The sequence below is a fragment of the Pinus tabuliformis genome, chromosome 3_2, assembly GCF_031772625.1.
Source record: "Pinus tabuliformis cultivar Carrire ecotype Pingquan chromosome 3_2, CPIR1, whole genome shotgun sequence".
NCBI classification, from domain to species: domain Eukaryota; kingdom Viridiplantae; phylum Streptophyta; class Pinopsida; order Pinales; family Pinaceae; genus Pinus; species Pinus tabuliformis.
In genome coordinates, this window is record NC_142302.1 from 1,154,204,578 (window position 1) to 1,154,218,007 (window position 13,430).

The following is a 13,430-nucleotide window of genomic DNA, read 5'->3' on the forward strand; positions in this document are numbered from 1 at the left end:
CTCGTCGTCCTGATCACGGTGGTGTGAACGGTTCATCAAACAGAGCTCGTATGTGAAAGTTAGAGGCAGTCAAAGTTTAGGCTTGACTTGGGTGACTAAGCAGGCTTAAGGAGGGAACAACTTCGCCAAAAGCCGACCACCGGATTCCAGCCAACCTGGGCCGAATTTCGGGAAAATTTGTGGCCTGGTTAATTTGTCTCCTTCTGTCATTTTTCGAATTTTTAAAAAATGACTATTAACTTTTAAATCGAAAAAAAATATATACATATAAAAATTGGTGGCGAGCCATCACCCCCGCCACTGTTGTCACACCCCAAACTAAAACATAACAAAAGATTTATTTAAATGCCTCAGCGGCCATTACCTCGCCCAGCCCTCCACCCTCCAACCAAACCGTTAACAACATTTAAATGGGGTGGGCGCGGGCCACCTTTGGTGGACCCAGCCCACACCCCCAAATATTAACTATTCCATGTTGTATTAAAGCGAGGCCAGTGAGGATCGAACCCACCCGGCCCATGTGGGCCAGCCCCCATTGGGCGACCCCATATATGGAGTGTACCAACACCTTGAATACGGCGCTCCACCTAAACTTCATGTAGACAACATCGCGCCACTTTAATAAAACAGCACTGAATACCAATGCGCCATTTCAAAAAGGAATACGTAGGTTATGGGGGTAGGCCACCCAATGCGGACCCGACCCCCCAACAATAATTTTTACGGTTTAAAAAAAAAAAAAAACATAATATATTAAAATGGGATGGGTGGGGTTTGACCACTGGACCCCTCCTCAACAAATTGCCTTACTTACCAATGTACCACAACCAACTCATTGGTTAATCCACCACAAAACTGATATAAACCTCATTTTCACAGTGTGCCCAGGAAGCATGGAGGAACCAAAAGTGGGCATGGAAATCGAGATGTAATATCTTTTTAATTAATTTATTGCAGGTGGAACCATGATTGGGCGAAATTCTCAGGAGGGTGAAATTTTTGCAGTGTCCAAATTGGACAAAATTTATGTCGCTATTACACCTCTCGGCGACATGAACCCGATGGCACAGTCAGTTTCCTAATCTGAGCAGCAGATTTTCAAAGGACCCAGAGGAGGGAACCTTTGAGGAATCTAGGGAGAATCTGAAAGATTCATTGAGCCCCAGATTCTCACTTTCTCAGAATTCAGAAAATTGACAGTCGATTTTGCACTATTCGACGCCACAAATCTGATGGTGTGTTCATATTTTCCATCTTCTCATTCTTTTTTTTGGCCACTTTTCTAAGTGGAGTGCAAGTGTTAGCATTCATGCGCGAATAGTCATTTCCGTGCGATTCGATGTCGTGAGATCAATGGTCCGAATAGCTTCAGCAGTTTGACATCCTATTCTTCAGTTGGCCCCAGGATGTGAGGTATATGCAGTGTGTTCATGTGCTTCTTTTTTCGATGCATTGTGCTACACAAATCCCTGTTTGATGTTTGATGTGGTATCTTGCCTCTTACTTGTTTTCATGATTCCTGCTTGATGTGATGCGGAATCATTTGTGTGATGTACTTGTTGTCATGATTCGTCATGTTGTGTCTTGAAATCCCTTTGTTGTATGTTGATGAGATACTCATGTGTCGCCATGTATGTTTGCATTGAGATCCCTTTTATGTCATGTTGGCAGGATGCTCATTATCATCATGCATGAGGTTGTGTCATACTGATTGGAGTCCTTTTCACTGAGAGTTCCTGTAGCGGAACATCTCTTGGAGCCACTCCTACGTGAGGGAATTTTCCCTGTATGATAGCGACATCGCCTCTTATGTACATCATCACTATTGATAGCACTTAATGCAGCGGCCTACACCATCTTGACACTGGGATACCGAGACATAGTCCCTCCTTGACAAACTCCATAATCAACGGCTTATGTTTTCATGTGTTGATGAATTTCATGTTCCTCTTCTTTACAACATGCAGATGTATTCATTTATGTTGTTTTAAAAATGCAATCTAACACATCACAAAAGTAAAAGGTCTTGGAAGGGTCCTTTTTCACACCCAGACCTGGATCAAATTCCTACTTGTGAACGGTATAGGATGATCCAATTCTCCTTCACCGACCTGTGTCAGTACTACCCCGAGCGCAATACATGGTGCGTCCACGTGCACGTGAAATTCCTTCTTCCAACCCGGGAAGACTAAGATCGGCGCGGTGACCATCTTTTCCTTCAACACATCTAAGCTTTGTTGACATTCTTCATTCCAACAGAACGTGGCATCCTTCTTTAGCAGCTTCTCCATCGGTGCAGTAATATGGGCATAGCTTTTGACGAACTTCCTATAGTACCATGTATGCCCCAACGTTGTGCGAAGTTGTTTCACACTTCATGGTGCCTCCAAATTGATTATAGCCATGATCTTAGCAAGGTCTACCATCAAACCTTCTCTGCATACCAGATGACTCAGCAAGATCCCGAAACGGACACAGAACACGCATTTCTTCAAATTGAGCGCGATCTGGTACTTTCGACATGTATCCAACATCAAGCGTAGACTAGCTACGTGGCACTTTACCAACCCAAACACCATCCAAATATCGAAGTATACCTCCCAAAACTTGTGAATGAAGTCCTTGAATGTCGTGATGACCACGCATGAAAAGATCGATGGTGTGTTCTTCAACCCAAAAGACATTACTATATATTGAAATCACCTCCACTCCGTGGTGAAGGTCATCTTACTTCTATCCTTCGGAATAATCTTGACCTAATGGTACCCCAAGAATCAATCTATGAATGAATATGCCTCCTGTCCTCCTACATTATCCAGCACCTCATCAGTGAACAAAGTTGGAAAGGGATCATGTACGCAGGTGTCATTCAACTTCCTAAGATCTACGCATATCCTTATTTCATCCTTCTTTTTCTTGTCTTGAACTACCAATGGGCTTACCAAATCAGACTCTTTTATTGTTTCAATGATGCCCACTGCAAGCATTTTATCCAACTCTAAGCGGACCCTTTCTTTATACTTCAGATTGAGGCGGTAAGGCCTCTACTTCATTGGCTTTGCATCTGGTTTCAGCATAATTTTCATCACCCCCAGGTCTCCTATTATCCCCTTTAGGTCTGAGAACTTCGTAGGGAACAAGTCCTGGTATTCACAGAGCAATTCAACAAACTTATATACTGTTGCGTCATCCCAGTAGTCCCCAATATTTGCAAACTTCATCTTTGCGGTCCTTCAACTTTGTGGTGACCTTCAGTCTTTGGGATTGTTACAATTCTATTTGGGCACATCATTCCCGACGATTAGATCAGTACAATTAGGGCTCATCAAATCCTAATTCAGTTGCTACATGCCCTACACAAGTCATCAAATTGAATGCTTTCATCCATGAAAGTTTCCTAGCTTGAAACCCTACTGAAATGCCTCCTTGGGACACCAGCATAGCCTTGGTCAGGGGCAACTGCGTTGTAGAGCAAGTAGGCCCATTCAGACCTACACTGCAATGATCTTAGGCCCACTTATACCTGTGTTGGGCGAGAATGAGCAAAATTGGCATAGGATTCTAGGAATATTCCTTGATTCTAGATCATTCTAGAAGGATGCCTAGCTCTTATCTCATCCTATGAGCTTGACTTTGGATAGGCTATGGATAAATTATCCCTCTATCCTATAATCCCTTTATCCATGGAAACTAACTCCAATTTTGGAAAACCATTCAATGCCCAATTTATGACAAAACCACTTGCATTTCCCTATAAATTGACCACTCATCATAGTGATCAGGGGCTGGAATTTGAAGATTGTAGAGAAATATTGTTGGTTTGAGACTTGAGATCATTGTCAAGTAATGTTATGCTACTGGATTGATGTGCTATTGGTGTGATGAGGGTTTGGACTAAGCTGGATGAGTGACATGGGATCAAACCACATTGGGTGTAACTCCTCCTATCAATCAATAAAGTTGTTTGTTCCTTTTCCCATATTCTTGTTTATATCTATGATGAATATATGTTCAAATGTTGTCGATTCCATTTGTTTATAGTAGATAGATCATATGCTTTGATTGTTGTCATCTTTTGTTTCTGTTGACAGGTACCAATTGAGCAAATTCAGTTCGAGCGGGAGCGACGAGAGAAATTCAAAGGAGATCAAAGGAAGTGAAAGATCACAAGTAGGTTCCTTCATCTCATCTATCTATTGTAGGAAAAGGTTAAACCACTTTCCTTCTATTGTTCTAAGTGTAACTACCCACTTAGGGAAGATGTACTTATCCGTAGGTATAAATTCCATATAAAAAATTGGCGACTCCACTGGGGAACGACCATCATTCCTGGTAGTTTACCCTTATCATATTACATCCTAGTAGACTTTACTTGACTTCATTGATCTCTTTTCAGTCATATTGAAGTGTTTTTTGGTCAAAAAGTGTGCTTAAATGTCTCTTGATTGGGCTCTCTAGCACCAGCGCAGTGTTGGTCTTGACACAATTCATTATAGAGCAGCCTTAGCTTAGAGACAGATCTTTGCAGCACACTATCTACCACTCAGGGCTGCGTTGATCCCTGTCAAGCCAAAAAAAACCCATATTTTGCTTGATTTTTTCCAAATTTGCTTCTGATGTTGTTTGTTGAAGATCAATGTTTTCTATGGCTCTGAAATGAATTTGCATTTCTTCTCCTAGCCGTACTCTAACTTTGATTGTTTAGTGTTTCTTAATAGATTTCTTTATCATTATCAATTCATTGTCAAATTTAGCTTACATGGATTAGTCTTTTCTAAAAATGAATTGTCGTAAAGCCTTCATTTCTTTGAAAAAGAAATTGTCATAAAGTCTTCGTTTCTTGTGAAAAGCATTGATTGATCGATTGTGCATTTAGTTTCCTTATGTTCATCTAAAAATTAAAGGAATGAAAAGAAAAACATGCATAATGCATTTAGAAGTTTTTGTGTCCTTGTAGGAATGGTATAGGGAAAGTTGCATTAGATGTGCTCTATGCTTTTTGTTTAAATATTTTGATTCCTCTATCCCTTTTAGTTACGGTTTTCATTGTTTAGATCAAATGAAAAGAATGTTTCTCATCATATTTGCATTCTAGGAGTTTCAGAAACATCACACAGTGAACCTAAAAGGAAAACTTTTAAACAATATCAACTAAAATTTATCTCAATTAACCTAATGGAGCATTGTAACTTAACACATAACATTTATAGGTCTAGGCTAGAGATGTGTTCTGGCGTTGTTAAACATAGCAGCTATCGCTAATCGTCTACGATACATTCCAAGTGTGATACCTCATTCCATGTACGTAAGTATATCATAGCTCGTCCACGTACTTTCAGGTATATAGGGCAGTGTTATAGTACGAAAAGTATAAGGGAATGATCTCATTGTGTGGCTTCGCATTAGACAACGCTAACACGGATTGGGCCTCCATGTACTTCTCGGTATATTGGGAGGACTACGTTAGGTTTCTATCCATCCATAGGTAACCGAGTCAGCCACCTTGTATACTGTGATACATTGAAAACAACATTCGGGGAGATTATTTGCACATATGTTAAGTCCTTAGCTTCTCTGAGGCAGTATATTGCAGTTCACAATTACTTGGTAATCATTTTTCCTAGATTATCGCTCTCTTTTTTTGTTATGTTATTTTGATCACAGATAACATCCTCCACATCACTCCTTAGTTGATCTTAGGTTGAGACATATGGCAACAACTCCAGAGCCCACCGATCAAGGAATTCCTTTTGATGGGAATCCTAATCCTTTTCCTCCTTTCGGAAATATTAGTGCTCCTTATATGGCTACATTGTCCCTTTCGGGACTTGCCATTGGCTTTCCAGTATGGTTGTTCTCAACCTCCTTTGCCCACAACTAGAAAAAATCAACCTCCAGTTGATCCTAAAGTTGACCCTTTACCTTCTTCGTCGGTTGTTTCTTCCTCCCCTTCTTCCTCTTCACCTGGTGAAAGTATTGACACTAGTAACCAGGTGGATAAGAAGAAGAAGATGAAAACGAAAATTCAAAAAGGGGGCAACCAAGCAACCATTGCTTCGAATGCAACTTCTGATGAGAAATCATCTAATAAGCCTCACAAACTTTGATATCTTTACAAACTTTGTACGGGAAACCATCTTCTTCGAAATTGTTCTCGTATTCCTCAAATCTTAGAAGAAAGGTCTTCTCATTCACATCATCCTATGCCATCAACTTCTGGAGATCAAGCTAGTGACACGCCATCAACTAATGGTAGTAACGTTCATGGAAAGAAGGTAAAGTTAAGTTTCCTTGTAGGTTATGTGAAGGGAATCACCCCATTCACCTTTGTCCCTATCCGGATGAAGCCCAAAAAGTGTTGGATAACCATCCTACTTCTCCGCAGTGACTTCCATCTAGTTACAGGAGACTCTCCCTTAATCCTTCACTAGTTGATGAAGTGACTGACCCAAATCAACCGTCGGTCAAACCCACTCTCTCTAAATATGAATCCCACGAGTCTATCCCTAACCAATCACAGGTCGAGGAAACAGTTGACCTGATTTCACCTTCAGTTAATCATACCTTTCCCGTAGAGAGTAAGTATGATACCACTCAAGTTCTTTTCGTTTCTTCAGATTCCAATGAGCTTGGAGGCAACCCTCCTATTCCATCAAGACAGGAGGAAAATCCTCCCATTCTCATAACTCAAGGGGGTAATTCTCCCATTCTTACGGTACCCCCTCCAAGTAGTCTGGTCACTTCCTTTGATTGGAATCGACTGACATGATGTCATCTTCCTTCTTATGTGTCTTTCCAAATCATAGTACAAGTTTATAATATGATTGTATATGGCACTATTATATATGAAGGTGCATCTATGAGTATCCTTTCCTCCACTGCTTGGCAGGCTCTCGGTTTGCCGCCACTTGTGCCTGTTACCCAGAATCTGTTAGCTTTTAATAGAGGAACCAGTCAACCATTAGGGATCCTTCCTCAGTTCCCTATTACTTTGGGAGGAAAAATTGTTTATCTCAATGTGATGGTAGTCCCGGGCCCTTTAGATTACAATTTACTTCTAGGGAGCGACTATGTTTATGACATGGGAGCTACTATTTCAACACTCTTTCAAGTGATGTGTTTCTCACATGAAGGCATAATTGTCACTGTTGACCAGCTTTCATTTGGGAATCCAAATATGGCTTCCATTCAACCATCTTCCCTAAATAGTCCTTTTTTCCCAATGGTATCTTCCCTGCCACGGATCAATTATGTGGCAACTTGTTCCACGCTTACATCAATTGACTATCAATTCCATGATGTTGTGCATTATGTATTGGGGGCATTGGAACCAGATCTCTCTAATGGATTCCTTGCTACATCTCCCTTCGAGAGCATTGTTCTCCCATTTGATGAGCACCTCTTGGAAGTCATGACCTCTTATGGTTCGTGATCAAGGAATCATGAGAATAGTTCCTGGTCTTGTGTCAACCTCGTTAGAAAATGAAACAAAGGGTATGAGCATAGTTCCTTGTCTTGTGTCAAGCTCGTTAAAAAATGAGACAAGGAATATGAGCATAGTTCCTTGTCTTGTGTCAAGCTCGTTAAAAAATGAAACAAGGAATATGACCATAGTTCCTTGTCTTGTGTCAAGCTCGTTAAAAAATGAGAATATGAGGATAGTTCTTTTACTGTGTCAACCTCATTAAAAAAATGAAACAAGTCCCAGAGCATAGTTCCTTGTCTTGTGTCAAGCTCGTTAAAAAATGAAACAAGGAATCTGGGCAAAATTCCTTGTCTTGTGTCAAGCTCATTAAAAAATGAAACAAGGTCCCCTCGAGCAAAGTTCCAATTTGAGTCTTTGATTATATCTCGTAAAATCTCAATCCATTATTTCACTTGATCTCGTAAATGAAACTTCATTCCATCCACCTGATAGCCATGAGTAGTCTACTTAGGTGAATGTAATGAAGCTTGGGGGGCATGCACCTAGAATCAAGTCATCATACTGGGGGCATGTAAACCAATCTCAAGCATAGTTTTTTCTTGTTTCAAGCTTGTGTAAAAATGAAACTGAATCCAAGCATATTTTTTCGTTTCAAGCTTGTGTAAAAATGAAACTGAATCCAAGCATAGTTTTTCATTTCAAACTTGTGTAAACATGAAACTAAATCCAAGCATAGCTTGTCATTTCCAGCTTGTGTAAAAATGAAACTGAATCCAAGCATAGCTTTTCGTTTCAAGATTGTGTAAACATGAAACTAAATCCAAGCATAGTTCCATATGGTTCAAGCTTGTGTAAAAATGAACCCATCTCCATTTTAACCCTCGTGATTTCCATTCTATCAGCATCTTCCGTCAGATGAGCCTTGGTTTTTCTCCTTCCATCGTCACTATTTGCTGGCCAATCATATGCTTTCACTTGGTTTTTTTACCCTTTTTGAATAACAGTTGCAATGAGTGGTCTTATTAGCCAGCCTCTTCACATAAATCAACATGTTTTGAGAAGTTCCAACATCTCCGAAACCAGTTTCTATCCTAGACACCACTCGTTCCTCTAAGTGGAGTCCTCTTTAAGCTCTTTTTAGACTCTTGAAACATGAAAAGATTGCCTAGCCCTTGTCCTTTTTAGCTTGTAAACGGATTGGAAACGACATCTACTCAGTATAAGTTTAACCATTTTTCAGACTAAGATAGATTACTTATGAAAAAGAATTACATTGATCGAACATATTCAATACATTCTCTCTTGTATTATTTTTCCTTTTTTCCCTTTTCAAACTCTCTAAACATGAAAAGGACTGAGTTCTCATTGTCGTTAAACTCGTTTAATCATCAAATAGATAAAAACTTGTCCATCATGAAAAGACCGAGTTTCACCTTCGCTAGACTTGTTAAAGCATCACATGGGGTGGAATTATACATCAAGCATATGTTATCCTCCTTAAGCTTGTTAAAAAATTAAGAGGTACTGGTTAGAAATGACTAGCGAAAATGGGAAAAGGGATAAATCACTTTATGGTAGAAAGTCGCTCTTGAACATGAAATTTTCACTTCATCTCTGTGACTATTTGGCTTGGGTTATCTGCTTGATGGTTATCATACCTATGGTCTATCACACCATCCATCACTTTGGTTTTGGGTCAATACTACCAATTCATTCAGTTTCACCAACATGTTCAAGAGAAGTCACTCAGTAAACTTCATCCTTTGCGATACTCATAAACCTTCATTTTCATGACTGCCATTCCTGAACATTGTGTCGTCAGTCACATTCTGTCTTCAAAATCATTACGCTCGTTTCGTGTCTTTGATGGGGGATACATCAACGCCCTCCTGCGATGAGTCCCTTCTTGTCGACATCATCACATTATCTAGGAAGTTGACTTAGAAACACCCTTCTAGTACCTTGAGGCTTGCATGCATCAATGGCAAGTTTCTCGCTTCCGGAGACAAGTTGACATCATAAGCCTTCGACCAAAAGACTTTGCATGGTGTTCGACATCAAAACATCTATTCACACCATGTAGAATGTATTGTACTACCTTGAGAATCATTATCATTATTGGTGATTTCTCTCGCTTCTGTTAACAACTTACATCATTGGCTAGTAATCAGATGGTGTCTTCCCATGTTTGACTTCAGATCACATTTTCACATGGTTAGAATCGTACTTGAGTGAACGATTGGACGAGATAGAAGACCCTAGATCTAGTTTCATCCATCCGGGCTGCAAATTTAGGAGAGTACTAAATCATCTGTATGATGGCTTTACACAGATGGTCATCCTATCATGGGTCTATATTTGTAGACGACTATCTGATTTATGTACATGTAATGAAAAGTTTATATGCTGAGCATGGGTATGCCTTCCCTTAGCAATTCATGAAAAATTCAAAGATATCATGATATTATGTATTGTAATTGATGCAGGTCACCGTTCGCTTCAGATCCTCCTCATCACATCATAAAGCATATCACTCAACATTATCATTTTCGACTTCATGCTTTAGGGGGCAGCTGTTATAGGTCTATTTGGGCACATCATTCCCGACGATCAGATCAGTACAATTAGGGCTCATCAAACCCTAATTCAGTTGCTACATGCCCTAGACAAGTCATCAAATTGAATGTTTTCATCCATGAAAGTTTCCTAGCTTGAAACCCTGCTGAAATGCCTCCTTGGGACACCAACGCAACCTTGGTCAGGGGAAACTACACTACAGAGTAGGTAGGCCCATTCAGACCTGCACTGCAGTGCACTTAGGCCCACTTATACTTGCGCTGGGCGAGAATGAGCGAAATTGGCATAGGATTCTGGGAATATTCCTTGATTCTAGAGAATTCTAGAAGGATGCCCAGCTCTTATCTCATCCTATGAGCTCGACTTTGGATAGGATATGGATCAATTATCCCTCTATCCTCTCATCCCTTTCTCCATGGAAACTAACTCCAATTTTGGAAAACCATTCAATGCCCAATTTATGACAAAACCACTTGCATTTCCCTATAAATTGACCACTCATCATAGTGATCAGGGGCTGGAATTTGAAGATTGTAGAGAAATATTGTTGGTTTGAGACTTGAGATCATTGTCAAGTAATGTTATGCTACTGGATTGCTGTGTTATTGGTGTGATGATGGTTTGGACAAACCTGGATGAGTAACACGGGATCGAACCACATTGGGTGTAACTCCTCCTATCAATCAATAAAGTTGTTTGTTCCTTTTCCCATATTCTTGTTTATATCTATGATGAATATATGTTCAAATGTTGTCGATTCCATTTGTTTATAGTATATAGATCATATGCTTTGATTTTTGTCATCTTCTATTTCTGTTGAAGGGTACCAATTGAGTGAATTCAGTTCGAGCGGGAGCGAGGAAAGCAATTCAAAGGAGATCAAAGGAAGCGAAAGATGACAAGTAGGTTCCTTCATCTCATCTATCTATCGTAGGAAAAGGTTAAACCAATTTCCTTATATTGTTCTAAGTGTAACTACCCACTTAGGGAAGATGTACTTATCCGTAGGTGTAAATTCCATATAACAGGGATTTTAATGTTACTCGAGTTCTCGTCCTCTTCTTCGGTAGTCACATTGTAGCACTCCAACGCGTGCCTCAGTTGGGTGGTCCAATCCGGTTGAATCAAGTCCAAGGGATCATGTGGTACTCTAAATATTGCTTCCTTAACTTCCTGTAATGCTTCATTAATACTCTCAAACCCATCCTCAAAGTTAAACGTCAGCAAGAATCCCTGTCGCAAAACATCCCATTCTTCAGGGTTGTGGCAGAGCTCTGTCTCCAAGTACCATTTCATCGGTATTACATCCAAAGTATTACAAAATAGGTGAACCCATTCAGTATGAGGCTCCGCTCCATAAACCTTCATCCATTTGGTCAGGTGATCGCGCGGGTTATTCCTTCCATCATACTTTTCTGTTAGCCGCACTTGTGGGTGACCAAACCGCACTCTCATCATCTTTTTGTACACGCGCCAATCATCAAAATTGTCCTTGTGTGTGCCCTACCATCTCCTAGGTGTAGCGCGCAGTGCCCAATCCAAGGCTTGGAAGTGATACTTCTCTCGCACTTTTCTCTCTAATGCATACAAAAAGTTATCAACATCAGTTAAACCATCATAGTAAGGTAGATTTATTACCTCTGACGATACACAGTGCAATGACTTGGTCATCATATTACAACGTAGCGTAGATACTTCATGCAATCAGTTATACCAGTGTTCCAACTCCTCATTTGAATCTGAAGTGAAGGAGCTTTCGCGATCCCATGCAATATGTCCATCTGCTATCAGATTCACCCAATCCTGATCTGGCGCTGTTATCTTATAAATCTGGTCCAAATCATCATCGCTCTCATAATCGCGAACCAGTTCAGTATAGCGTGAACCTTTTGTAGGGTCCAGGGGCACTACTACGCATAAGGCTTTCTTCTCAAATATCATCTTCCGCTTCTTCAAATTGATTACCCCATTCAATTCAGTGGCTTAATCGATTCCAAGGAGTGTGGGGTATGGATTGTTGTCATCCACAATCTCTATCACTTCGAAATCAGCCAATGCACTTGCACCTTCAATATCCATCGTCACTCCCTGCAATCTTGTAGGTTTTAACCCTATACAGAAATTACCTGCATACGAATTCTAAAACACAGAAAATAAATAATGCGAGAGCATAACACATAAAACACATATACATAGAGATTTTCCCCTGGATCCCAAAACAGGGACTACCAGCTTGAGTTTTCATTATGTTCCTTTCAATGTAATAATACATATTTATACATACCGAAGCATCCAATACCATGGACCGAAAACCATTGTGTCCAAAAAACATGTGCCAAAAATCATGCACAAAACCATAGGTGGGTCCGCCCAACCTAACATAGGGTCCAAAACCAAAATTTTCCGGGGCGCTGCCCTGGACCCCATAAAGTGGGGTTATGGGTACACCTCAAACCCCCCGTGACCCCCCCCCCCCCCCGCTACACAATCAGCGCAACGAAGGGGGTGCTCCGCCCCCCCCCTCCCTAACCCCCCCGGTTAACTACGTGGGCTAGTCGTGGAAAGAATATAACACAACCCAACATTCTCCCACTTCTTGTTTTCTTTCCACAGGGGGCCACAAGAGAGCTTAGTCATTTTTCCAGCCCTAAAATGCCCATTGTTTCTCTACACCAAGAGAACTTCTCAGAGCTCACAGATTTTGTCAATGCATCTGCAATATTCTTCAAAGTGTCCACCTTTACCAGCAAAACCTTTTTGTCTTCTATCATATCCCTCACAAAGTGATACTGAACATCAATGTGCTTTGTCTTTGAATGATATGTAGGGTTCTTTGCCAAGAAGATTGCACTTTGGCTATCACAATCTATCCTTATAGCTTCCCGTACTAACCCCATACTTGAACACAATCTCTACAACAAAATTGCTTCCTTTCTTGCATGAGTGGCTACCATGTATTCTCCCTTTGTAGTTGATAGTGCCACTACAAATTGTTTCTTACTCATCCAACTGACTACACCTCCAAATAGGTTAAACACATACCCACTTGTAGATCTTCTTTGATCCAAATCTTCAGCCCAATCTGCATCAACAAAGCCATGAATATCCAACACTCTATCCAATCCTAGTCTTCCTTGGTAGCACAAATCACTAGTGCCACGCAAATACCTGAAAACCCGCTTCATTGTTGTCCAGTGCTCCTTCCCTGGTTTTGACATAAACCTACTCAATACTCCCACTGCATGTGCAATGTCTGGTCTAGTACATACCATTGGATACATCAGGCTACCGACTGCACTTGCATATGGAACACGGGACATGTCATCTTCCTCTTCTTGTGTCTTGGGACACTGTTCAGCAGATAACCTCACACCTACAGGAATAGGAACCTTCACGGGTTTACTATCCTGCATATTAAACCTCTGTA